This window comes from Thunnus thynnus, chromosome 10, assembly GCF_963924715.1.
Source record: "Thunnus thynnus chromosome 10, fThuThy2.1, whole genome shotgun sequence".
Lineage (NCBI taxonomy): Eukaryota > Metazoa > Chordata > Actinopteri > Scombriformes > Scombridae > Thunnus > Thunnus thynnus.
Window position 1 is genome coordinate 21,820,822 of NC_089526.1, and position 26,684 is coordinate 21,847,505.

A 26,684-nucleotide genomic window follows, 5' to 3' on the forward strand; every position below is an offset into this window, starting at 1 on the left:
GTCTCAGTTTTATTTTTTCTATGCACTATTTGTAAAGATGCAAAAGTGCACTAGTTTCGACAGTTCATGCATAACAAAAGATGGTGTGAGATATGTTAGGAGGGACCAAAGCAGGGATGACATCTCCAATTTCTGTATCAGACTCTGTATTAAATATCAAGGTTTTAATCTCTCAGTGTTGCAACAGATGCATCCTTTACAGTATCACAGTAATGTTGACACTCTGGCTGGTATTGATGTGTTTCACTATGATGTGGCTAAAGATATTGATTTCAAGCGTCAAATTGATTTTTGTGTATGCTACCCTTTTAAGAGCTCTGGCATAGTCAGCTGTTTAGTGTTGAAACGTTTTAACAGTTAAAGTTCCTCTGCATGTATTATTGGTTTAACCATAATGAGCAAGAAGCCCAGTGGCAGAGTGACATAGTTTATAGTTTAGGAGCTAAGACACAGGGGTTTAACTGGATAATAGCAGGGAATCTTTAGAATTAAAAAAAATTGAAAACAATGGAAACAATGATGGCTACAGGAGGGGCTCATTCACTCACATTAGAAACTTGAGCATGTTTAAGTAATTGTTTTTTATCAAGGTACAAACACTAAGCTTAGTGTCTCATCAGTGCTGAGTAGGGCAATAGAGGATGGACTGCCTCTTTAGTACTGGAGCCTATGTTTAGACTTGTCCAGGACATGTGGGCTTTATTTAACAAAACACCAGCAATGCCCCTAGATCAGGCTAATGATTTCCCAATCAACTTTCAGTCGAGAGTGGGGGAGCTGGTACTGTATGTCCTTGCTCAGATTTTAGAAGGAACATGAAACCTGAAAATATGAAAAAAAAATCTTGTTATCATAATAATATGTAAGTAGATCATGTGGGACCCAAGTACCAATAAACATAATACATTTTTTACCCATTCAGATGACAATAATAAACATTGTAAGACATCACGTTTCAATTCAAAGTAAACTTTTTACAGTATGTTACATGAATGATACTAATAATGCACTGATGTGGACATAAGTGTAGTCTGCTGCCTCTACTCGTCAAGTGATTTTGTTTGGAAGATCAGCTGAGCTTGCAAGAGAACTAGTTCTTCCTCTATAGCATTACCAAAAGAGAAGTAGCTCATGATGTAAAACTAAAAGGGAAAATGCTTGAGGGATGATTACATCATCATTGTCATCACCACCATGACCACTGCACCAGCCATCATCTTCATCATCACCACCGCTCTCACCACCGCCACCATCATCATCATCACCTCCCAGAGCTCAGTGCTTTAGCATAATAACAGTGAGATTTAAAGCCCTGTTGGAAAGATGACATCATTCATTTTCCTCCCTTATAACTCTCTAGTGTACAGCTGACAGATCTGAAGAGCAAGGACATACTTTTGTAAATGATGTGATGTGTTGGCATCTTTGCAGGGATTGTCAGCTGCTTTGCTGTCTACATCTCACAGAGAAGGTCCTGTAGGAAAGCTGACATCATTCTCATGCTGTAGAACAATAACTGGCATCCCTAATCCTTTGACATAAAATTGACATATGTCTGGAAGAGGAGAAATATATGACAACAATGGAAATCGTTGGCCCTTCTGCAGGAATAGTCAGCTGTTTGGCGTTCTAGAAATAAATGGAGGGGATTGAAGTGTTTTAGCAGAGCAGCAGACTTGCCAGAGACACGGTCCATGAACTGTGACTGTAAGGGTTCAATCCTTCCTCATGAAATGCTGTCACACATTTCTATGCAATGTTCCATGTGAATCTACACTGTAATGTCTAAAGTCAGTTAATGACCCTCTGGTGTGTGACTTCAGACTGCCCTCAGGGTAACTGACATAATTCCCAGACGTTGAAAGCGGTGTAAAAGTTGAAACTGATCGAAAGCATTTGAAAAAATCATAACCACATTGGAGCACTCAAGATTAAAAACCTAAATCCCATCATGTTTTGATTTAAACACAGAGTACTAAGCCTCATCCACCCTGCAAATGGTTTTAATTAAAGGAAGTAAATTAGTGAAACTTGGGAGCAGGGGTTCATCTACCGTGCATACTCGAGGGAATCACTTAACTGTGTTGAACTAAAACCAAAAGAGCTACAGGCAAAATGAATTAAATCCTTCTGGCTTGGGTGATTGCTAACTGACTTACATAGTTGTGTGTCAAAATCCACGGGTGGATTAGGGCCCTAAAAGTGACAGCATGGTGGGAAATGATGACCATGGTGCTAGAAAGGTATGTGTTTGTTAGCTGTCAGCAGTTTCCTAAGGAGAGAGAGGAGAGAGCTTGTGTGTGTGTGTGCATGTGTTTATTCATGGTAGATGATGTGCCACTGAAAAAATGCCAAATGCCCAAAATGCTAGAGACACACTCATGCGTGCACATGCATACACAGCCATAACAGAGTGGTGTGTTTTCACGGAGAGCTGACAGTTGGGTGATGTCATCTTGTTAAAATCTAGCTCTAGCATTGGTTAATACGTCTATGTGGGGTGTGTGAGGAGTATGTATATATATTGCTACCACAGTGACAATGTGCCTGCCACCTGCGCCATAAATAAAGCAATCAGAATATTGTTCATGTCCATATTAGTGTATGAATTTGTGTGCACATGTTTAGGTATTTGAGTTATTTTTACCTACCCACAAACCCACACAGTATCACTCTAATTTCACATTTGCAAGCATTTTTTGCTCTTTCCCTAAATACTGTTCCTTTAATGGCCACTGAGTGTTTACTGTATTGAAGTGGCTAAGAAGGCAGATCCACTTCTGTCTTAAAGGTAGAGTCAGCGATTTCTAATCCAATACATTTTTAGCCAAATTTAGTGAATATGTCCTCACGGTCCGCTAGCTGTCTCTTCTGTGTGTGCACTGAAAAAAAATCCACTGTCCATACACAGCACTGACACTGGCTCCAAGCAAGCCACACAACACTATACCAGCCAGTCAGCAATAAGGGGCGTTCATACTCATGCACAAGACAGGGGAGAAGTCATCAGAGCAGCTGTCTGTGTGAGGACATGACAGTCTCCCATCTCTAGCACCCGCTGAATGGTGGGAGAGAGAGGCTGTAGCCAATTCACATAGAAAGTGTTTTCTCATGGAACAGATATGCTTTCATTTTATTAAATGTATCAATCCACACTGAATCCGAGACAGTCTCATGTTTTTTTACGCTCCGAGTCTGTTTCTATCATGTTTAGTGAAATGTAATCTGATCAAGCAGCTGTTTAAATCACACAAATATCCCATTGTATATATGTTTTGAACGTATTATCTGTATCAATGAATCGATAAATACAAACACTGTTGATTTCTTCCTGTGGAGTCGACATGCAAACTATTTTGGTTCAGTAAATTCCTGCTGTCAGTCAGCCTGGTGAAAGCAGTTTGTCTGGCTGCTGTCCTCTCAGCTCCCTAGGAGCTGCAGCTAACAGACGGCTGCCTCTGTGGAAAGAGAAACTGAACACAGGTCGAGTGAGAAACGCGGAGGCCGCAGAGTGGCGGAGGGTGTGGATGGACTGTTGTGCTCACATGAGACGATTTTTTTTTTCCGCTCATGATAAAGTGTGAGAGGAACAGAAGCAGACACATTGCTCTGGATTCTGCCATATATCTCTTTTGGTTGTTGCCATGGCAATGCACGTTTGGGGGGGGGGAGCTCCTGAAGGAGCACGAAGGGAGGGGTGTATTTGTTTGGGTGTTTTGTTCAAATATCAACAATCTTTCTCCAGAATGACTGACTCTACCTTTAAACTACAAAACTCAAGTCAAGTTTTTACACAGTTGACCTCACAATTTGACCTCTTTTAACACTTGTCTTGGTGATACACCAAGACCGTTCACCATCCTGCAGCATACCATCAGTGTTATTAAAATTAAGACAGTTGTGAACAGACAAATCAAGACAATATTCTGCATAGATCCTCAAGCAGTATATGTACTGCCTCTCTGTCTGATGAAGAATTTCATTTCAGTGTCTTGAAATCAACATTTCTTAAACAAACTCTATGGCTCAGGAAGCAGTGTTGTTTGTCTGGGTCATTTGGGGTTCCCATGTGATCAGGAAGAGTAACTCATTTTATTGTTGCAACCACTGGATATTACTAACCCCATATAAGGGCCTGTGGGTATTAACAATCTGAATCACTGATATAAAATGAATCATTCAGAGACGGGGCAGAGAGCCATAGTAATGAAGGGAATCCACGTACCAGTGGAATACTACATGCTGTGAGCTTGACTCAGTCCTCTAAGCGGTAATGGCTGAATAATAAAAGTTTGAATCCTCAAGTGTCCTGTATACCTTACACTCTCTTTAGATGTGTCCTTAGGCACAATGCAGCTTGGTATCTGACTCACATGAGTCATGCTGTTGTGTATAGCAGAAACATTGTGTACTGTGTTTGAATCAATGAGGAAAGGAGTCGGCCAGCTGAATCATTAGTGATACAAACCACGTGACTCATTAACCAAGATCCAAATAAAACAACCTCTGTATGAAATTCTCACAGTCAGGACTTATAGTCATACAGTTATTTAATTAGTCAGCAAGTTGAGTCCCAGTATAATAAGTAGACAGCATATGTTTCTATAAGTAGCATGTTGGGTGCCTTCAGAAGGTATCATACAATATATGACAAAACTTCTGCTGAATACTTTTGAGCAACTGAACATTTGACCATCAAGTGTTGACAAAAGGGACGACCTTGATATCCTTAGAGTAACATGATATATGACCAAAATATTGGTCATATATTTTGTTTGAGGTCTACTTGGGTTTAGCTGTTTTGATGATCAGGAGGAGGCGTGAGAGTGTAAATCAAACTTGAACATGTGACCAGATGAAGACTGCAGGGCCTCAATGTGATTGGAAGATCACCTAATCATTTTGGGTATCCCTGTTTGTTGCACCACATGCACACACACACAAACACACGCACGCACACACACACACAGTCCAAATTATCTTCCTTCCTGCGAAATGACAATGCTTCCTTGTTTATCCAGTTGCCATAAAAACACAATCAGCCACAAGTCAACACTGAATGACTCCAAACAAGCTGGATTATTGCTCTAATTAAGCTTTAATAAGCCCTTATTAAATGGCCGCAGGCCTCGTTAGGCGGTTCATTAAGTCATTTCATCCTTTTATTCCTTCATTAAGTCTCTTTTCTTCTCTCTTTTCTTCTCAGGGAGTGCGTGAGTGGAGAGGTCTGGGAGATCACGACCTTAATTCTCTCCAAGACAGATGGTTTAATTAACACTGGAGGAATCCTCACTGACTCCACAATGGGAATGTGCAGGGGAATTGGATAGCTAAGGTAAGGTACTAAGCTAATGTGTTTTTTACTGGCAATATACACTAATAACCTTTAAAATTACAGCTACTGCGTTTCCTGTATTTATGATGTAATTAGATAGTAATATGAAATACAGAAAAAACATACAGAAATTATGGATACACGTAATTGTGCAGTGTTTGCTAATGATCAACACTGTTTAATTTAATGTGAGGACATATTTTTCTTTTTTTTCACCAGACCCGAACATAAGGAATAAGGAGTAAAGTAAATGTATATTTACATTGCAAGGTGGAGAGCTATTTACTGGTACTGGTCTGAAAGAGACAGAGCTATCCACAGTGACTGACTACATCACACTACAAAAATTACATAGTCAATGCTGACATTTCAGCTGCAACAGTTCAAAAAGGTTCAAAAGGTTACCAGCAAATCGCTTCAATGCAGGTTGTTTACAGTTAGAAACAGGAAATGTTGATGTATAGAATTAATTTCAGAAACCCACAAACTGTGAAAGTGCAGAGGATGGAACATTTACTGCAGTTTGAGAGGAACCCTTCTAAACTTCCTAAAAGTTCAACAAATAATCCTCCACAGCCTTATTGATTTTTTGTTTTCACATACAAAGTTAAGTCAGTGTTAAAAAGACATTTCAAAGATTTAAGTTTGATACTGTTTTACACCTGACCTTGGTCAGACAGTGAGTCAGAAGCAGAAATCACATAAGTTTCAGCATGTAACATGGTTTAAAACAGCATTTCATGGGAACACATTGTTGTCATGAATATTTCAACAAATACTCCCTGTATATTGGATTCATTGTAGGTGAATAAAAAGAACAACAGAGGCCAGTAGAGAGAAACAAGAATTAAAGAGATATGCACACATTGCAAAAGAGATGTATTTTTTTTTCAAACCAATCTCAAAAATTATAATTTAGAAACACAAGAACCTTCCCTTTGAACAATGCAATATCAAACGTTCTCCCTAAAGCAAAGAAGCTAAAGATTACAGTTAGTAACACCTGCATGTTGTGCCTGTTGCATAAGGGGATTTCCACTTCTGTGTGGAATATTCAGAGATGAACCTTGCATGCATAGACTGTGCTCCCCTTTCACGTGCCAATAAACAGCACCTGAGAGAGTATTTGCCGTTAGCAGTGAAGAAAGTGATATCCCAAGGAATCTGAGAGGAAACAGGTGTCTTAGTTCTTACAACATAATGCAGTTTATTATTGCATAAGGATCAGTATGAATAAAAAATTACTGTATGAACATTGATAGTTTTGTGTCCTGAAGGTGGTGAAAAAACAGCAACAAGTAAATAAACAAACCAGAGATAAAAATGTCTGAGCTATGCTGGGTGGCTGTGGGTGCAGGTGTGTATGGAGACAGACAGTGATGAAATACTGTGAACCAGCAACACATGGAGACGGGGCCAAATTTAGTCATCTATTTTGACTGAAGGAGTTGTGTGTATGTGTGTGTTTTTGTAAGAGAACAAGAAAGAAATAGAGATAATGAGTGTGTTTATGCACATGAGCATGCGTTTGCATGTTTATTAGCAGTTTGGCTCCTGCTGAGGTGACAGATGTTCATGACAGAAGAAGGCAGAGATGAGATGCAGTGTCCAAATTAATCCACTGGTGTGTGTTGTGTTGTGTGTGCGCACATGTGTGTGTGTGTGTGTGTGTGGGGGGGGGGGATACACTTACCCCTGAAAGAGAGAAAAGCTGTCCTTCACCTGTCTTCATGGCATTGTGAGTGTGTTTGCGTATGTGTGTGTGTGTTGACATGATTTAGTGCAGACAGGTAAGACTTCCACCTTCAGGCATGAAGTGATTGAGTTTCCTGAAGCTTCAGCAGATGTCCAAACCCCAGGATTCACCCTCTGCCTCTTTCTATTTTTGGCTCTCTTCCTGACTTTGTTGTTTTGGATTTCTACGAGGCCCTACTTCCCTGTTTTATTCTTTCTGTCCTCCTTGTCTCACTCATTTTCTCACAGATTGCCGCAGTCAATCATTTCCCTCAGTTGACTTTGGGCCAAATTAGAGACGAGCACACACACGTATATAAGGACACCTACACACAGTCACACAGACAACATACACACACGCAGGCGCATAAACACACACACACACACCACAGACTGTTGATGTTGACTCAGGATGCAGATAAACCCGCACCCACGCACAGTAAGAAACACAACACTGCTTTGGAAATTATGTGAAAAATTATGTGAAATTAGTCTGTATTGGCAGACACATGAGAAGCACACACACACACACACACACACGCACATACACACACACACACACACACACACACACACACACACACACACACACACACACACACACACACACACACACACACACGCACACACACTAATATGTCAAGTGATTAGTTACACAATTAGGGGCATTGTCCATTAAAAAGCAGAAGTTCAAACTGTTTGTACTTTTGTGTAAAGAGAAATGAAACTTGTGAAACTCAAAAATCTACAGTTGAAGCCATGTATGAGTGAAGATGTTTTGCATTTTGTTGCCCCGTTTGACAAGCACATGATCAGAGCTACCTACCATACTGTGTTTTGTGTTTGTACATAGCTGCAATCTGCTGTTATTTAAGGTTGTACCTGTTCAGCCAGTTTTGTAAGATGCTGAAATAATGTTATAATGTCTGTTCACCTTTGCTGCACATTTTATGTGATGTGTCATTATATATAATTATAGTGGGAACTTTCCAGTTTAATATAATTCAGTCAAGTATAAATCTGAAGAATTGCTTTGGACAAATGCTGAATCCACAAGATCATAGTGTGCAACTTTGTCTGCTGAGCAAGCCAACCCTTAGCTGTGTGTTTTTAATTGACTGTAATTGTAGCTGTACTCTACTCAATGAAAGCAATCAAAGGCAAGCAATTACAAGACATTGGTCACCAGCCATAGGGACAGAACTTCAGACTGGGAAACATGCGCGTGCATGTGCACTTACAAATACACAAACTGAGATACACGTACAAGCAGTCACCCACACATTTCCTGTGTGTTTCATGCAAGACAGTCTTTTCTTCTTTCTCTTCTGTTCGAAGAGGAAGTGCGGGTCTAATGACTTTTCCTATGCGTCACAAACACTGCATGTGGGAGGCAGACAGCCGCACTGCACGTGTGTTCATGTGAGAACCTTTATGCATATATGCATGAGTTTGTGAAGAGCTTGACACACACATTTTCTTATGCATTTGTTAGATACTATGTGTATTTACAAGTTTGCGTTTTTGAGAAACTTCACGTGCATTTGTTTGTTTCGGTGACAGAAAGTTATGCGTATATTTATGTGTTCACAGGAAGTGTGCACATCTAGCTACTGTTGAGAATTGAAAAATGTATGAAAAATAAGTTTGTCTCTGAGGAATTTTACACATGTACTTGTTTCTCTGTGTGCATGTGATGTGACCGTGTGTGCTTGCGAAACACTTCAGTATGTGCTTGCTATAAAGCATGACCATATAGTATGTATGTGCGTGAAGTGAGATTGTTTTTGTATGTGCTTCTTGCTTAGTTCTTGTAAACACGTCTACCGCTGCACTGAGACCTCACACAGTTTGTGAAACTCACAGTTTCTCTTTCTTTTTTACTACTCAAACTCTGTATATTGATCCTAATCAATATTTTATGTCTTATGAGAATTAGTGGGTACTGAGCAGAAATTTCAGTCGTAATCTGCAGTAGTGATGTATCATATATTTATGATTACCGCCAATACTTTTCCATCAGTGCCCCACAGCATTATTTTAACACTGTGAAGGAGAAGTCTACCCCCAAATCAGCAATGTGCTGCCTGTCAAAGTCATACTGATTTTTTTATTTTTTAAGTGGGGCAAACAAAACAACATACTGTACTTAAATAAATTACTCTTTGTCATGGCATCTGTAAATCTCTTCCAACTTCATTCTAACAACAAATATTCATCATTAAACTCCCAATGTATCACTCAATTAATGAATTCTGTGACTCACTGCTGCAGGGTTCCCTTAATAAATGATCCCATTCATGCACCCAAAACTGCTTCTGCTACAGTCACCTTTGGGATCAAATATCTCAAGCAATTTTAAACAATCAGGTGCCTAGTTCTAAACCGCATCTACAAAGAGTCTGAATAATTCTTCACAGGTTCCTAGAGTGAAACAAGGTTAGCTAATCCCACAATGCTTGGTTCCCCAAGCTACAGCTGCAGTTCATCTGGGGCCACAGAGAAGTGTTTTGCTCAAAACGAGTACCCATTCAAAGACCAAGGTTGGTGCTTAGCTATGAGCAAGTGACTATTGAAACATTATTTTAGGTGAAATGAAAAACAGAATCAAAAACAGTCTTTTGATTGGATCCAAGGCCTTCGCTGAACTCTTCCTCCAAACTCATCACTCCCCTTCTCTACCTTTGCTCCCTGGTGCCAACTCCATCATTTCCCTCACTATGTCTTTGGCTTATAAACACCCACTCTCCTTTTCCTTCCCTATCTTTCTCTCTCCCTTTCATGTCTCCTTCCTTTCTCCTTGCCCTTCTATCACTCTGTCCTCCTTTTTCATTCCTTACTCCCAACCTCTATCAGTAGTTGAGAATCTCAACTCTTTCTGCTCCCCTCCATATTTTTGTTTCTAGCATGCATTTGTCACTCATTGCTTTACCACCCCCTCATTCTTTTAGTCTCAATTCAGTTTCAAATTCATGCTGTTTAAACTGTAAATATGCCTTATTGGCATGCAAGGAAAAATCTGTGTTGACAAGTTGTTGTGGTTGGAAGATGCTTATTCACAGATAAGTTAAATAAGGGAACAAAAAGAAGACTTTCATTGGAAGTAAATCATTAAATTAATCAGTCTGTGTCTTGTAATTATCACTTATGAAAATATGATAAAATTACAGTAAGGCTGCATTCACACCATATCCGGCAATGCGGGAAAAATTCCAGTCCCCCCATTCATTTGAATGGGGGTAGTACGTTTAGGCTGTGGGAGTGGGGAACACATGGGGTGCAGCAAAAAAAAAACCACAGCGGCCGTGTGGGAAGAAGTTGAACCTGAACTTTTGCTGAAACGCAACCCGGCGTAATGCTGTGGCAGCTGATCACGTAAGCTGGCTATCAGACCAAAGATGCCCACTGGAAGAAGAACCTTGTTTACCGTATAGCAGAGCTGTACAACCCTGCCATGAGGGAGTACAGAGATGTTACTAGAACGAGCGGAGGACATTTCTCTTTGTTTGATAACGTAGTAAGGAATAGTTAGGTTTTGCTGTCGGCTTCCTGACTCGTTTTAAAAAGGCTAGAGAAAAAGAGAGTGCATTGGTCGAGCTTAGCAAGAACAAAACAGTGACTTAAAGAAATGAAATGTTATTTTCCTAACAAATGAGGAAATAATGGAACACCATCCATTATAATATAGCATAGGAAGTCATAAATATACAAAAAGGGATTTGAATTCTGTTCAGTTTCTCATGTCATCATGTTTCAATAAGTAGGTTATCACTGACTATGGACTCAGTTTCACCCATAGTTTTAATGACACATTCTGCCTAAATGTATTCTCAGTCAAGGATTTCACTGAATATTCTTTTATGTGGGGAGTAATTGCAGCATTCCAGCAAATGAATTATGTCTTGTTTTATTGATTTTGGAATACTGACTCAATTTATCCCTTTGAGTTATATCAATTTTTACTACATTTCTTTACAGCAATTTAAATGGAGGAGATGACTTTGGTTTTTGCCTCTTGGTCTGGATATGTAAAGGGAGTTTATCTCTCTCTCTCTCTGTAACTCTTTTTAGTTTTAGCTTCATACTCTCATCTCTTTCAGCTCCACATCATCAACAGCAAGATTAGAGATGGCCAATTGCGCCTTAATGCACAGGCTTACTGGGGCTTAAACCCGGGCCTCTTACTGAGGACTAGGGGCCTCACAAGACATAGGTTTACAAAAAAGTTTAAATATAGAGTATATATTATAAATTATAATATTATATATTTGCACCACTGCCATGAACAATATTGGGCCATGGAAGTCACAGAGGTTTCCTGTGCATAGATATGATCAGTGCACTGTTGTGTAGAACAAATATATCTGCATTTTGTAATTCATCAAATCACCAATCGGGTAGCCGTGGCACTGTGAACCAGCTTTCATGAATGTTGGCTAGTCTACTTTCAGTTTAGCTGTAGCTGAGTTTTCAGTGCAAAAGATGAAGTTTTCATATCTCAGCAGTGCTCAGAAAAAAAAACAAAAAACAGAATAAAGTGTATAGTGAAACTTTGCCGAAGGTCACTGACTTTTTTTTTTTTTTACCAGTAAGCCTACAAGCAGCAGTGTTCATCAGCAGCTGCAAGCAGACAACCAAGTCTCTGTGTCGTCTAGTGATGAAAATAGGGCTACTACGTCTGCTGCTGTGGAGGATGGAATATTGTGTTCTGAGGTAGAGGGAAGAGAAGGAGGAGCGCTGACAGCCAGAGGAGAAGAGCTGTTAGAAGACATGTCAGACCCCTACAGTAATGACCTGGGTCAAATGTGAAAGTGGAATGATATTCTTTTGCGGTTATATAGAGTGATTTGATTTGGGGTTTTTTAATCTGATCTGTCATGCATCTTGTTAATTATCCAGTCCAAGTCTGTATTTTTTATTTTTATGACCCGGGTTGGGTGGGGTGTCTCCAAAACATCCGTAGCCCCAGGGCTTAAAGTAATGTTAAGGCACCCCTGCTGATGGTAAGCAGTTGAGTTGAGTTCAGTTGAGGTCAGACAGACAGTGTGTGCTGCCTTGGGGAGATACAAACTGGCTACCAACCAGAGAAGTTAGAAAGAGATGTCCTGGTGCTCTCTCTCTCTCATTTCTGAGAGCTTGATTGCTGCTGTTGAGCATTAGAGGTCGAACAAAGCTCTTGGGAAGCCAAACCTAACCATTGCAACAAATAATAATGATTATTATTATTATTATAATTATAATAATAATTATAATAGTAAATGAAATACTGTCTGCCTCTCGAATCACGACCATTCCTTCTTCCTCCCTTCCTCATCTCCTGTGAACACACACACACAGATTTGAATGATTTATTTATGTCAGCATAAATTACACTGATCTCTAGTGTACTGTATGAGAATCAGATACTGGTGCAGTTGATATTTTAGCAGTGATGTTTAGTGGTGCCTCGATGCCGGCTAAGTTTGATCAGGGTGTGTGTATGTGTGTGTGTGCGCATGTGTTTGTTTAAACCCACTTGGCTTTCCCTGACAAGTTTGATCTGAGTAAACAAGGAGGCAGCCAAATAACTGGAGAGAGAGAGAAGAGAGAGAGAGAAGGGAGAGAGAGAGAGAGAGAGAGAGAGAGAGAGAGAAACAGGGTCAGAAAGTGAGTGCAGCAGTAAGAAAGGCAGAGGCAAACACTTAGTCAGGCTAGACCCCGAAGCCATGGACAGGAAGCTGATATTTTCCCAGACTTACTTGACTTACTCTTTTTTTTTTTTTGGAGTCTGATCCGACAATTGTAGCTTCCTCTGAGGGGGCTAATAATACAACAGAGCCATTGTGCAATGCGTTGTTTCCCTTCGCCCGATTTAGCAAGAGAGAAGGCGTTTGCATGCAATCTTTCCACTCCCAGTGTGGTTGGGTGGAGTTTTTACTTGCCATCAGATTGGATTGTCACACCACATCGTAATAATGCACTATTATAGTCTGGCTCAGATGAACATGAATACTCAGATAACAGTGCTCTAGTAGCTACTGCAGAGATCTCCATTCCTGGGGTCTATCTTTTACTGGTACTGTAGTTTCTTTTAAAATAATTTCTTTTGTGGTGAAGCAGCTGTGCATCTAGTACAGCATGTAAAATGTGGGAAATATCTCCTAACTGGAATGTGGGTGGAATTACAATGAAGCACACATGCTGCATAAGAAAGACTTGGACATGGAGCCATGGAGCCACAGTGGATGAATACACTCAAACACACAGTTAAGACTAATTCACTCTACAAAATGCACATACAGTAAATACAGATTAAATATTAGCGTAGGATAATTGAGTTAAAGGATTCTAAGACTTATTTTTTAGCTTGTAACGGCAAACAAGGATTGGATTATTTCACCTGTTTCCAATATAACACAGCTTGTCTCAAGAATTTATAGGATACATTTCTTTTTACTTTTTATTCATATATCAATTAAAGTTCCTGGAACTGCCCTGAAATCTGATATTCTAAAAACTGCTTTGTATCTCTGTCCGTTGCAAACAACATGAACTATCAGAGAAACAGGGACTTAACAGTGATTTTATCAACTTTTAGCTCCAAATGCCTCAAGCTGGTGCAAGGTATTTTTTTTTATTTTTTTATTTTTAATAAGTCCTCTAAAGGTGGTTTAGTAAGCAGCTGAGTAATTGTATTTACATTTCTTTAGATTAAAAACATCCATAAGGTCCTTATTTGTCCTGTGGGTTGGGGCCGAGTTTTATTAGAAACTGTGTCGAGGGCAGGTGCGGCATTGAAAACAATCCCACACAGACTTGAAGGCCGAATGTGAGATGAAATTACTTGTTAAGATGGATGGTTTTTGTAGTGTACCTGACACAGCCTTATAAAAAATACAAATGATCTTGCAAATGAAATATTAACCCAGTGTTGTATCCACATCCACTTCATACAAGATGTGAACCTTATACAACATATGTTTTGTTGAATTTTTAAACATACAAACCTTCACTTATTATTCACCTTTGCTGGACACACAAATGATCAATTGTGGGTTGGGGGATGATAATAAAAATCACAAGGAAAGCATTACTCTTACTTGAGTTGTGAGAAGAAAAAAGAGGGTAGATTTTATGACCCGTACAGCACAACATTAATGAGACAAATCACTGTGTATCCTTGATCATCCCTGCAGGTATAAGCAAAGCAAACTCAGCCTGTCTGGCCAGGTTGACCTGTTTGTCTGTATGTGTAGTGTGTGTATCTGCTTGTATGTGTGTGAATGTAGCCTTGCATGCATCCCTATCTGTTCATCCGGCTTCTGGCCTGTCTCACTGTTTGTCTCCATGTATGACTAACCATGCAGCTTTCATTTTATCAGTAAGTCTATCAATTGGTGTGTGTATGTGTGTGTCCATGGGTGAAATGACCACTGGGTTTCCTGCTGTGTTGACCACATGCTCCACTCCATTCTCCTTTCCTCCAGTCCTCCTTTTTACCCCACCTGACTGCTCTACCTTGACCACCCATGTTGTTCTGTCTGGCCTGGCTCCTTGTTTTGCACTGAATGGTCACATTATTCGGGCTTTTCCATCCTTGGGGCATGGGGCCCCATGTGGGGTCCCTGCAGTTGAAAGTGGTACTCCATGAAATGAAATCCTACTGGGACAACAAAACAAATGCAAAAAGGCTTACAGGACATTTTTATACTAATACATTTCGCAACTCTCTAGTGGAAAGCAGTAGCAGTGATTCAACCAGTAGCAGTGATTCAACCAGTACTCACTTTGTAAACAATTGTAAGGTAGGTGTTTTGTTGCATTTCTGTCAGCAGATAAAGATCTCGGTGCCCTCACTGAACAGATAATGCAGTGACAGAAACTGAAATGATACTAACAGAATATGAAAGGAAACAATCTAATTGTGCTCCACAGCCACTGACAAAGAGCAGTTCAAAACCAGCTCGAAGAAACCTCAAACTAATATCCTTAAACGGATTGTTGGGGAATCTAAAGGGATGTGATATTTTGATGATGATAATATCAGAAGCTTTTTATACATCAGAAACTACAACAAAATAGTTCCTCTTCTCTCTCCACCTGATCTCATCTCCCATCATACAATCTTCAGTGGTCAGAGACAATAAAGGTGTAATCTGTCTTGGCCAGAGCTTGTGAGTGCATACACCTGACCAGTAGGCTATATGGTCAGTGAGAGTCTGTGTGTATCACCTTACCTGTCCGGGTGCATGACATTGTTTGTGTTTGTGAACATGTAAAGATGTACCCATTAGACTTTGTGTGTATGCCTTCCCATGTCTTCTTATTATAGCACTATTTACCTGGGTGTGGACTTAAAAGGAAAGGAGCTTTTTAGTCCAGAGACAGGAGGTGAATTGGCGTGTCCCGGTCTAGACTTATCTGGATGATTAGAAGGTGTGTAGCAGTGACATAGAATGAAAAACAGAAGAATTGGCACAGGGATTGTTTTTGTTTTACCTGCTTCCTGCTTCCTTCCGGAGGCTGTGGAGAGAGACCCCAGCTTCAGGTTCGTAGGAATCACCATCACAGAGGACCTCTCCTGGGCTGATAACACCTCAGCAGTGGTGGGTAAGGCACAACAACGCCTTTATTTTCTGAGGAGGCTAAGGAGAGCCAACCTCCCCCAAAAGCTGCTTGTCAACTTTTATAGATGCACCTCAGAGAGCATCCCAACAAACTGCATGACAGCCTGGTACAGCAGCTGCACCAAAGCTGACATAAAAGCCCTCCAGCGTGTTGTGAAAACAGCACAGGACATTGTTGGCATTGAGCTGCCATCACTAGAACATCTTCACAGCACTCACTGTGTGAGGGGGGCTATGAACATCATAAAAGACATTACACACCCTGGGCACCATCTGTTTAAGCTCCTCCCATCAGGCAGGCGCTACAGATCAGTCCACACGTGCACTAATAGACTGAAAAACAGCTTCTTCCCAAAAGCTGTGGTGCTATTGAATTCAGACATCTCCTCAGTCTGACAAGACTGATATGCTGCCATCATTAGAGCACATGCAATATTTACTTAAATGCCACTTCAAGCCACTAATTATGTGCAGTATTTCTAACCACAAATGTCATTCAGCACCCCAATACACCATCACTCCACATCTGTCTGCCACACCTTTACTGTACTTTTGCTGCTGATGCTTTTGTACCCTTATTAGTTGTATCTTGTTGTATTTTATTATTAATTGTGTTTATACTTAATATTGCTTAAATTTTGTAATTGTATTGCATAGATTTTGTACTTTTTATCACTGATATTTTATATTTCTTATCTCATTCCTGTCTTATTTATTTTTTGTAAATATGTGTGAAGTCTTAAATACAAATACAGCATGTGAGGTCGATGTGATTGCAATTTTATTGTCTTTGCATAATGACAGTAAAGTTCTTGAATCTTTCTTCTTCTGTTTTATCAGTTTACAAAGGATGCCAGAAAAAGAGAGCTACGGTATGCAAAGCCTGTAGCAAAAATTAAAGAGAAAAAGTTATTATTTAATGTGAACCATTTACATAATTAACAGGGTTTTGTTTCCTAATCAAATAATTCCCTTATAGCGCACAACAAATTCTTGAAGGCATGTTACTGATATTAAATTCATTCAGAACAATTGAAATAAGTGTTTGCACCTCTTTGCCCTGCTGTAAACATTCACTTGTGCCCTCTTTAAACTTTCTTCCAGTCTCAATTTAAAGGGCAGACGCTAGTAAAACTACCCAGCTGTCTTCTCTCTCTTTCTGTGTGTAAACCCAACCAGCTGTCTGCCCTCCACTTTTGACCTTGTTTTGATGAACACCATTGTATGTGTGTGCCAGTGCACACATGCGTGTGTGTGTGCATACATGTCAGTAGGCTTTCAGGGTGACCCTTGACCTTTTGTGACTGACAGGCTAAATCTAGCCACCCTGCCTCTCTTTCTTGGTCTCCTTTTCTCCCCCCTGTTTCCTGACTGATAGCCTGTCAGTGGGACAAGTTCTCAAGCTGGACACTTTGTGTGTGTGGGGGTTGGGCAGGTGTGTGAGTGCCACTAAGGCAGCAATGGAAAGAGAGCATGTTCAAGTGTGTTTGTGTATAGGTGAAGGTGTGTGCACAAGCTAAGGGGGTCACAGAGGAAGACGCTGTCCAGACATCTCAAAAATAACAACCCATATAGTCGCAGAGCTTTGTGTTTGTGTCGTTGGAAAGAGTATCTGGTAATTATTTAGTCAGGCTTTGACCTTTGACCCCGTTCTTTGACCTCCAACATCCTGTTCAACTGGGGAGAAGATGGACACATTCATACATATGCACACCTACATACACACACACACACACACACACACACACACACACACACACACACTCTGGGGTTTAGGGGATTCGTGTTTGTGTGGGCTGGGAGTGAATTCAGAGGTTTAGCAATTTTTTGCTAACGTGAGTAGTTCAAGGTAGAAAAAAATGGCTAGAGTTTCAAGGAATGTGGGTGAAATTGATCAAACATGCCTCAGAGATACTGTTTTTAGATATGGCTGATATTCTACTTTATTACGGCCCATATTTCTCAAGTTATCCCCTGTATACCTGACTGTGTCTATTTTACATTAGAAGATTTAGTCCAAGGAGTGAGACAGACAGAAGGTAGGAGATAAGCCCCTGACAATGTGGGAAACCAAACTGTTATTGAAAGGTTTTTGACTATTACTGCCAATAACATTACTATTTATTGATTACTGCATGCACCAGGCTTTTGTTCATTCGATAAAAGGACCCCAAATGATATAAAGTATCACCTTGGCAACCAAGGTTCCTTTCCTGCCAATACAATAATGGAGAAGAAAAGCAGCATGAGTATAGGCTCTTTCCCTGCAGGATAACATTACTTTGTTCTCTTCTGATAACATCTACTCAGAGACTCATATTAGCCCTCATTATACCTGTCTAGGCTTTGTGTATTTGTGTGTATGTTTATATGTATTGGGCAGTAGTGTTCATATGTGGTGCATATGTACAATTTCTCATGTTGAATGTCCATATAGTGTGTGTCCATCAGTGGTATGCAATATGTTTATGTGTAAGAGAAGGAGACTTGTCAGTATCTTTTATATAGCACATTAGTGACTGTCAATCTTATCTCATCTTTTAATTACATTCTTTCCACTGTAATGACAAACCTCATGACCTCTGGCTGTGCAGCTTTAGCTGATGCAGATGAAGCAACAATGTAGCCAGAAATTTAGCTGTGGTACAGACCATGTGGTGCCTTTGCTTTATGGTTATGGATGGATAGTTAAAAATGGTTAACCTGGTTAACATTATGTTTTTGCCTGGATTGGATTTGAATGTAATAATTCCACTACTTCAAAACCTTGTGATTGCGTTTCTATAACCATATTGTATAATTGAAAATATCCCAGCAATGATGTCTGTAAATACAATCATGAGATGCTTCAAAATGAAACAAAAAAAAAGAAATATACCGGCACATAATGGCATTGATTTCACCAGTCTCAAGTTATCTAGCATTAAAAGACACACAATGAAACAGAATACAGCAGTATCAAAAAAAACAAAACAAAACAAAAAAAAACGAAATAAAAACAATAAAAAAATACAGCAGTGAAGTGGAATTCAATAAAATCACTTGAAAGAGCAGACTTAATTATGGTCAGGCCTGAGTTTAGCTGGAGGGGGAAACTTTGTTTTTAACTGCTGGGGCTGGGTGAATGGGTTGACTCTGTGCCTTGGTGAGATATTTGTTTGGGCATTGTGTGCGTTAGTTTTTGTGTGTTAGTGTGAGAGTAAGGGTGTGTTTGTGTGTGGATGTTAACGGATGTCTGTGTGTGTAAGCCAAACAGCCCCTATGCTTAATTCAAGGGTGAACTTGGACTTCCTCCCCTTTCAAGTCTTCTTTTCAACACAGACTGACACAAGATATTTTCAAATGAGTCATCTCTCAGGCAGATCTCATTCTTTCTTACTTAGATGTTTATTGTACTTACACTTCTCTACTGAATACAACTACAGCATAATATATCTTAAATGTTATTTGGCAAATAATTAAAGCCCCTATGTGAATTATTATGTGATAACATCTAAAAATGATTATGGCATATTGGTTTGTAAAATTTGTGTTGTCTATGTGTTGGTTTCAACTCTTTCATCTCAACATCCCCGGGTTTGATTTTTGGCCAGAGGGGGTTGCAGCATGTACTGCTGTCTCCCAATAGCTTTTTTGATGCTACCAATAGAAGTTATCAAAGTCAGAAGTGTTCACATCCTATAGGGTTTTAATCTCATTTTAGCAAGTAATTCATTCATTACTTTTAGAATACTAAAGTAACCACTTTTCCTTTAGGACAGGCTCCCATGTCACTTCACTTATAAAAGAACTGTGAAATGTCTTTATATTGAATATACTGTATGCTGCCCACATGGGATGTTCTGCAAATTCCCAAAGGTGTTAGTTGTCAAGCCTGCAGCTGTGTGATTGTCCAATGTCACCTTACAGCAGACCTAACCCTAGTGACTTTTCACCTTTAGATGGATGAACTTTGACCTTTAGAGAAATGACCCTTGATCTTAACAGGTCCTAATGGTGCAGAGAGGACTGCTGGTGACAGGAGACAGATGGAAACACACATACATGTAAAGGCAGACACACATGTGCTGGTGCACAGACATTGAGACACACTAATAGAGTGGAAAGTGTTGCTCTGCAGGCCTGAGGAGTGATGCGAGAACCATGGGGACATACACACACACACATGTGCAGAGCTCAGCTTACACAGGAAACTGCTGAGACATGCAGGTCATGTCTGTTTCCATGTTTATGGACCCAGCAGACATACAAAGGCAGGCACACACACACATACCCACTATGTGTAATCAATTTCATTTGTTTCATGTGCTTTTCGACAAAGTTTTGGCCAAGGCAGCATTGTCTGTTTGACAAAGTAGTAGCTGGTTTTGTCTACACAGAACTACAGGTCAACTTGACTTTGTTTTATTACTGCTGTTTGAGAACATGTATGTAAGTTTGCACCAACTCCTAAAGAACATGCATGGATACTGCACACGTACACACCTTACCTACAGTAATTGAGTTTTCAGAAGGTTAAAGTGGACACAAACTAATTTGTTTTGGCCTCCAAGGGCTTCCCACGCCTAAAATAATGAGCATTGTAGTTTACCCTTTACTAAACCTCCCCAGTAGATCACAGATGGCCTTTCAATTACCAAGCTAAAACATGCAGAATGGCAATGCATGACATTATCAATGAACATGCAAGAGCATTCTCAGCTCCTCATGAGCAGGCAGACAAGCATACACACACACAGACACATACAGACACACACACACACACACACACACACACACACATGCACATATTTGCAGACATGCTCAGGCACATTTGCAGACAAATACACAAACATATGGCGTATATACACACACTTGCATGTATGTCTGGACACACATGCACACACACACAACCAGATTACTTTGCTTATTTGCTTAGCAAGCAATCTTTGTTGGGGTCACCAGTCCTCACCCCTGCACTGCACCAATCTATAAAGCCAGCCCCCTGGGCCCAAGTGAAGCCAAGGTATTTGTAGAGTGATCAGAAGTTAGTGTCTGGGCTGCTGCTGACTCGTTCACATTGTGCAGGAGGTTTCACACTCACTGTAAGATAAATGCAAAATGCAGCCAAAGAAGACTGACTGTCAGCTTTTAATGCTGGAGCTATCAACCCAGGAATCTGCTGGGATGACTCTCCTGCAAGTACAATGTTAAGTAATGGAAGGCCACTGGCAATATCCAAACTAAAACTGATCTTTTTGTTTGCCAGTGGAGAGTAAGAGTAGGTGAAGGACTAGAAACATTCTTTTGTTACTATAAATTCACTTTGAAAATTAACTTGGTAACTATATTACTGAAACACACACACAGGAGTCTTCTGAATATAATTCTATAGGGGTGTGTTTTAATTATTGAGCATAAATGTTAAATTGTATGTTTAGTGACACTACATATTACATTACACATGAGCCTCTTTGGCTATGGTGAAGATGCCAGTCAGAGGCACAAAATCAGACTGCGATCTGATGCTATGTAACTCTAATAAGGAACATAATACATGATACTACTGATTAAAGTGCCTCTGTTTCCTCAGTTTATTGGTTGAGCTGATCAACAGCCAAATGCCCCAGAATGTAGTAAAACACAAACAAAAAGTTACACAGCCTAGGGAAGTAAAAGTTTTATACTCAAGACTTTGCCAAACTTATGACAGCACCCTCCATTTTTCTTACTCATTATCATTTTGAAAATAACATATCTGCACTTGCTTATACAATATACAATATGCATAGAATATATGCTGATAGATAGAGAAACAATTCATGACGGAGAACCTCTGTAATCTTTACATCAGTGTGACAGCTAAATGTTACTTTTGGAAGTTTTCTGTGTGAAATATTTGCCTAAATTTGTCTTTTTTGAAACAGGCTCATATTGTGACATGATGAGATGAGATAGCTGTGAAAAGCTGTATGTATGCAAGACCTACTGTTTAGGAATATATAATTCTCTATTGATATGCTAAAAAGACATTTGGGATTGGGGTTTTAAAGGCAGATATCCACCAGGGAGTTGTGGGCTAGCGGAGGGTAGCTGCATAATCAGCTCCACCATCAGCTAACTGATGTTCTGCATAACAGAGATGGGATTTCTGGGTCAGTGTGTGTGTGCTTCTGTGTGACTGTGAATGTGTATGTGGCAGTGGTTGTGGGCGGTGGGGGTTTGTCCTTTTATCTGCATGGATGTGTGCATGTCTGCATGTGTATGCATGTGTGCAGTCTATGCCTGTATGTTTATCTGTGCGTGTGTGTGTGCGTCTGTGTCAGGGGCACTGACCTCTTTCCCCACAGGGAGGACAGTCCCTGTCTCATTAGGGAAGAGATATTGAGAGTGAGACAGAGACAGACAGACAGGAAGGGACAGAAAGAGCAAAAACAAAACAAAAAAAAAATAAGGTGGGGGAAAAAGAAAGACAGAGAGCCCAGAGGAAGGCAGGCATAGAATGTGTTAGGGGGTCAAAGGTCACTCATCCATTACCACAATGAGCAGGAAGGGCCATGGCAAGGGAGGTCTTGAAGTTTTCTGATTCACACAGAAAACAGACACACACACACATCTCCCACTTCCCTCAATGGGGGTATATGTCACAGTCCTGACTTGACTGTGGTTTAATTGAATCAAGAGGCAGTGTGTGGGCGTTTGAGGTTTTGTAAAAAGGGGAAGAGGAGGTGTGGGGGTGGATTGTAGAAAAGTGTTCATAAAGACAGAAAATCTGATTGTCAGGTTCTAAGTGTGTATAAGTGCACCCAGATCTCTGTCTGTATTTGTGTGTGTGCTGGGGTGCACGTCAGTGTCTGTGTAGAATGTGTGGGTGTATATACATGAGTATATACGTGAGTAGGGGATTACTCAAACCTCAAGAGTCTTGATCCAGCTTGCATGACATGTGGCACAGAAGGCAGGTTAAAACTTCTTTTAAGTTAGAATGAGGCATAATCTTTTTTCTCCCTCACAGACAAGGTAAGGTTTATATAAGAATAAAGAGAAAGAGGAGGGAGGAGGAAAGGAAACTGTAAGAGCAGCTATAAGTCTAAGAAAATCAAAGGATAAAATGTAGTGCTGGTTATTCTTTATATCATTCAAGCCATTAAAGGAAACATACTATAGCAGAACAGGGGGAAAAAAGGATTGGAGGGAGAGAGAGACATAAGTTGAGTGACGGAGAAATGCTGAGTGAATGTCCTGATAGTCCTGGAAAAAAAAAAAAAGAATTGCTCCGAACTACAAAGCAACCACAACAGAAGCCCTAAACCTCAACGGAGCCCACCACCTTATGATCACAGAGCGGTGCGGTTTATCTGGCAGGAGGCTCCTATACTTATTACAGTCATAATCTAAACTCCTCCTGTGTTCATGTTGCAGCACTTAGACCTACACATGCCAAAAAGATCAAGTATTTTAACCATTTGTGGCACAGATCTGACTTTGTCCTAAAACTTGTGCTTCCTTTAGTGTCTGAGATGCTCAGTCTAAATGCTGTCACCCAAATTAAATAAACTTTTCTATCCGCTTTTCTGCCCTCCATACCTCAACTTCCCTGTCAGTTCTTAGTTGTCATGCAGATGTGCTATAACAAATGCTTTTAAAACATGTGTGTAGACACAACAAGACTTTCAAAGCTCCTGGCATATTCTGTCTGAGTTTAGATAGTTGAGCTGCAGACATTTGCAGAGCCTATTTGAATTGTTACATGCAGATATCATGCCATTAGATCCCCACAAATGTTATTCATTGGTATGTATTGCCTCTGAGAAAGTGAGAGATGGATGGGTTAAGGATGAGCGAAAGATTGATGGATATAGAGTGAAGAAAATGCAGAGAAACAGCCGAAGGGAAACAGTGCGTTGGACCGAGAAACAAGACGGAGAGGGAGGACAGAGATAGAGTGAGAGCCAGAGAGAAAAAAGAGATGGAGAGAATTAAAGAAACCACAACAGAAGCCCAAAGCCCACTAAGTCCCCTTCTCCTTATGATGGTGGGGTGTGGTGTTGGGGATCTGGCACAACTTCCTACAGTACAGCCCCTTTCCAAACATCTCATATATACACCCAGTCAGAGACAAAGTCACAGATAACCACATCAGAGTCTTTGTGCATATGTGTGTGTATGTGTATGTGTGTGGTTAGCTCAGCTGCTCCCAGGCTCACAAAAAGCATGTGCTGCCTGAGCGTGTCAGAGCTGTCTCTTGATCTCATCTGTCTTTTTATTGCCTAATCCTTGTCTCTCTTCTCATCCCTCCCTTCCTACTTATGTACCCCCTCTTTCTGTTCTTCATCTTCTCCCTTGGCATACACTTTATCTTTCTCCTTAAGGTTTGAATATAACCTCAGTTGCTCTGGCAATATGAGGTCCTTTCTATTCATGCCAATAAAGGTTGTCCCTTTTCCTGCCTCTGTCTGTCTCTCAGGGTTTTATATCTGACTAGAGCATTGCACCTTTCAAAGTGTTCCCATTTGCTATAGATGAGTTTCAGATAGCCAACCTGCCATATGTGTCATTCATGCACTATCCCAATCAATGTGAGACGATGGTTCGCTCATGAATGTTTCATTCTGGTTTACATAAGAGTGGCTCAGCTCTTTGGTAGCACACATTGAATGTATGATTACAAAACGCTGTCAGTTATGCTCACCCTCTTCTTATTTTATGTCTGTCTGTCAGTCTTTCTTACACCGTTTGTCCCTTTAAATTTCCTCTCCTTTACTTTCTGTCTCATTTCATGAAAATAACATCATGCAATTGAGACATCGCCATCACACTACAACCCCCACTCTCATTTTTTTTCAGTTTCAACTTGTATTGGCATGACATGTTACATTTGTGTTGCCAAAGCATTCAGAGAAGGAAATAAAAGATAAAGGGAAAGAAAGACATCAGTTGTAACATGATATGATAATGTAAGATATTAATTAACTGGATACATACAGTAAAACAAAACATACAGTAACTAGAAAGAAACCAGAATGCATAGCTCTGTCAAGGCTGCACATTTTTTTAATTTATTTTTTTAAGAGTTATGAATCTGTATCAAATTAAACAGTGATATACTCATGTTGACTGGCTTTTAGTAGCCATGATTTTTGAAGAATACCTGAATCCTCAAAAAATAAATGAATGTTTATTCGAGTGTATCCAGATAAGTTTACATGTGGACCTAATTGGTTAAAAACTGGATGAAATTTTGATCTGACAGTTAACAGCCAAATTTCAAACTGTTAGAAATTGATTGCCTTGAAATAGACATGGAAATGGAAACAACATTAAGAGTCTATAGCTACATTAGCTGCTCTGCAAGGTGCTCAGTTAAAGCTATGCTATTTAGCTCAAAGCACCACCTAATATGCCTGATATGCATGCAATAACAACGCTATCCTGCTAGTATTTAGCTGATATAACGTTTACTGTGTTTACCATCTTAATTTAGGTTGTTAGCATGCTAAAACTTCCTAACTGGTAAATAAACACAAAGCAAAGTGGGTTGTTATGGAAAATCATTCATTTTTCAGGTATTTGGTTATAACTATAGGACAAATTAAAATTTTGCCTGGTAATGTGGCTACATGAAAAATTAGGGGATTACCAAAGTTATTACAACTCACCCTGAAGGGGTATATGAGTCTCTGCCCTGCAATACTTCTTTGTTACCCCAACAAGAAAGGAAGCTTGTCATTTTCTGGCAAGGTGGTGAAGCCTGGAGTAACTTTTCAAAACTTTGTGATCATAGTAAGCCAACATTTGTATGTGGGGCCATGTGGGTAATATGGGCCGAAAAATGGGCCTTATATGGGCTTGTCCACAGGTTCCATAACGGTCCCGTGTTAATTTCCCACATGGATTTCATGCAGGATTACATTCGGTGTTAGGTGGGCCCCAACAGGACAACATATGCAAAACTCATCTCGGTCCCAGATTTAAGTTCTGTGTGGATACTACATGGGGACTACATGGGCTGAAATATGAGTTGCAAGTGGGTTTGTCCACAGGTTCCACGTTGGCCCCATGCCAATTGCTCATGTGGGTTTCATGCAGGATTATACTGGGTATTAGGTGGGGCCCAACTGGGCAACATACGCAAGACTTAAGCTCTGTGTGAGTACTACATTGGGACTACATGGGCTAGAATATGGGTTGTAGGTGGGTTTATCCAAGGGTTCCATGTCAGCCCCATGCCAATTGCCCACATGGGTTTCATGCAGGATTGCAAGGTGGGGCCCAATTAGACAACATATGCAAGACCTATCAGGGTCCCAACTTCAAACTTTATGTGGATGCTGAATGGGAACTACATGGGCTGAAATCTGGGTTGCAAGTGGGTTTGTCCACGGGTTCCATAATGGGGCCATGTCAATTACCCACATGGATTTCAAGCAGAATTACATTGGATGTAAGGGCAAGGCAATATGCATAAGACCCATCTGAGCCCCATTGGTTCCATGTTTGCCCCATGCAGATTGCACACACATGGGTTTTACACTGGACCTAGATGTACATATTCACAGTGATGGGTATAATTAAAACCCTTCTGCTACATCTAGTATTGTAAATACTAATGCCACTATGGCACAATAGGTCAAAAATAAATTCACAGGAAAAGAATGTTTGTGTAATAACATTAATAATTTTGTCTGTCCCCCCCCCCGGGACAGACAAAATTTTTTTCTTGTGAATGTATTATACACACTGGCCCTTTGTGGGCCATATTACGCACCCCTGGTCTATGCTACACACCCCATTGACCAGAATAAAAGGATTTGAACAATTTTCAAATAAGATGATAAATGCTTCTGTCACTCTCAGACATACCGCTATGTTAACATGACACACAGGCGGCTGTGGCTAATACATTTCCAGTTTGAACCTGTAATTATTAATGTTATTAAATCAATTATTTGAAGATGCCAAACCAGGGTTTAATTTGTTTTCTATGCCTATCCATTTCATCTTAATGGAAGTGTACGTTTGTCTATAAG

The 26,684-nt window shown here is 40.1% G+C and overlaps 1 long non-coding RNA gene across 3 annotated transcripts in view; it reads left to right on the top strand.

Moving 5' to 3' along the window:
* Nucleotides 1-26,684, top strand: part of LOC137191744 (uncharacterized) — a 116,375-nt gene that overhangs the window by 48,013 nt on the left and 41,678 nt on the right. For all 3 annotated transcript variants that reach the window (XR_010930439.1, XR_010930437.1, XR_010930438.1), the window contains one exon: nucleotides 5,207-5,335. This is a non-coding gene — a long non-coding RNA (uncharacterized lncRNA). The remainder of the gene's footprint in view (nucleotides 1-5,206; nucleotides 5,336-26,684) is intronic.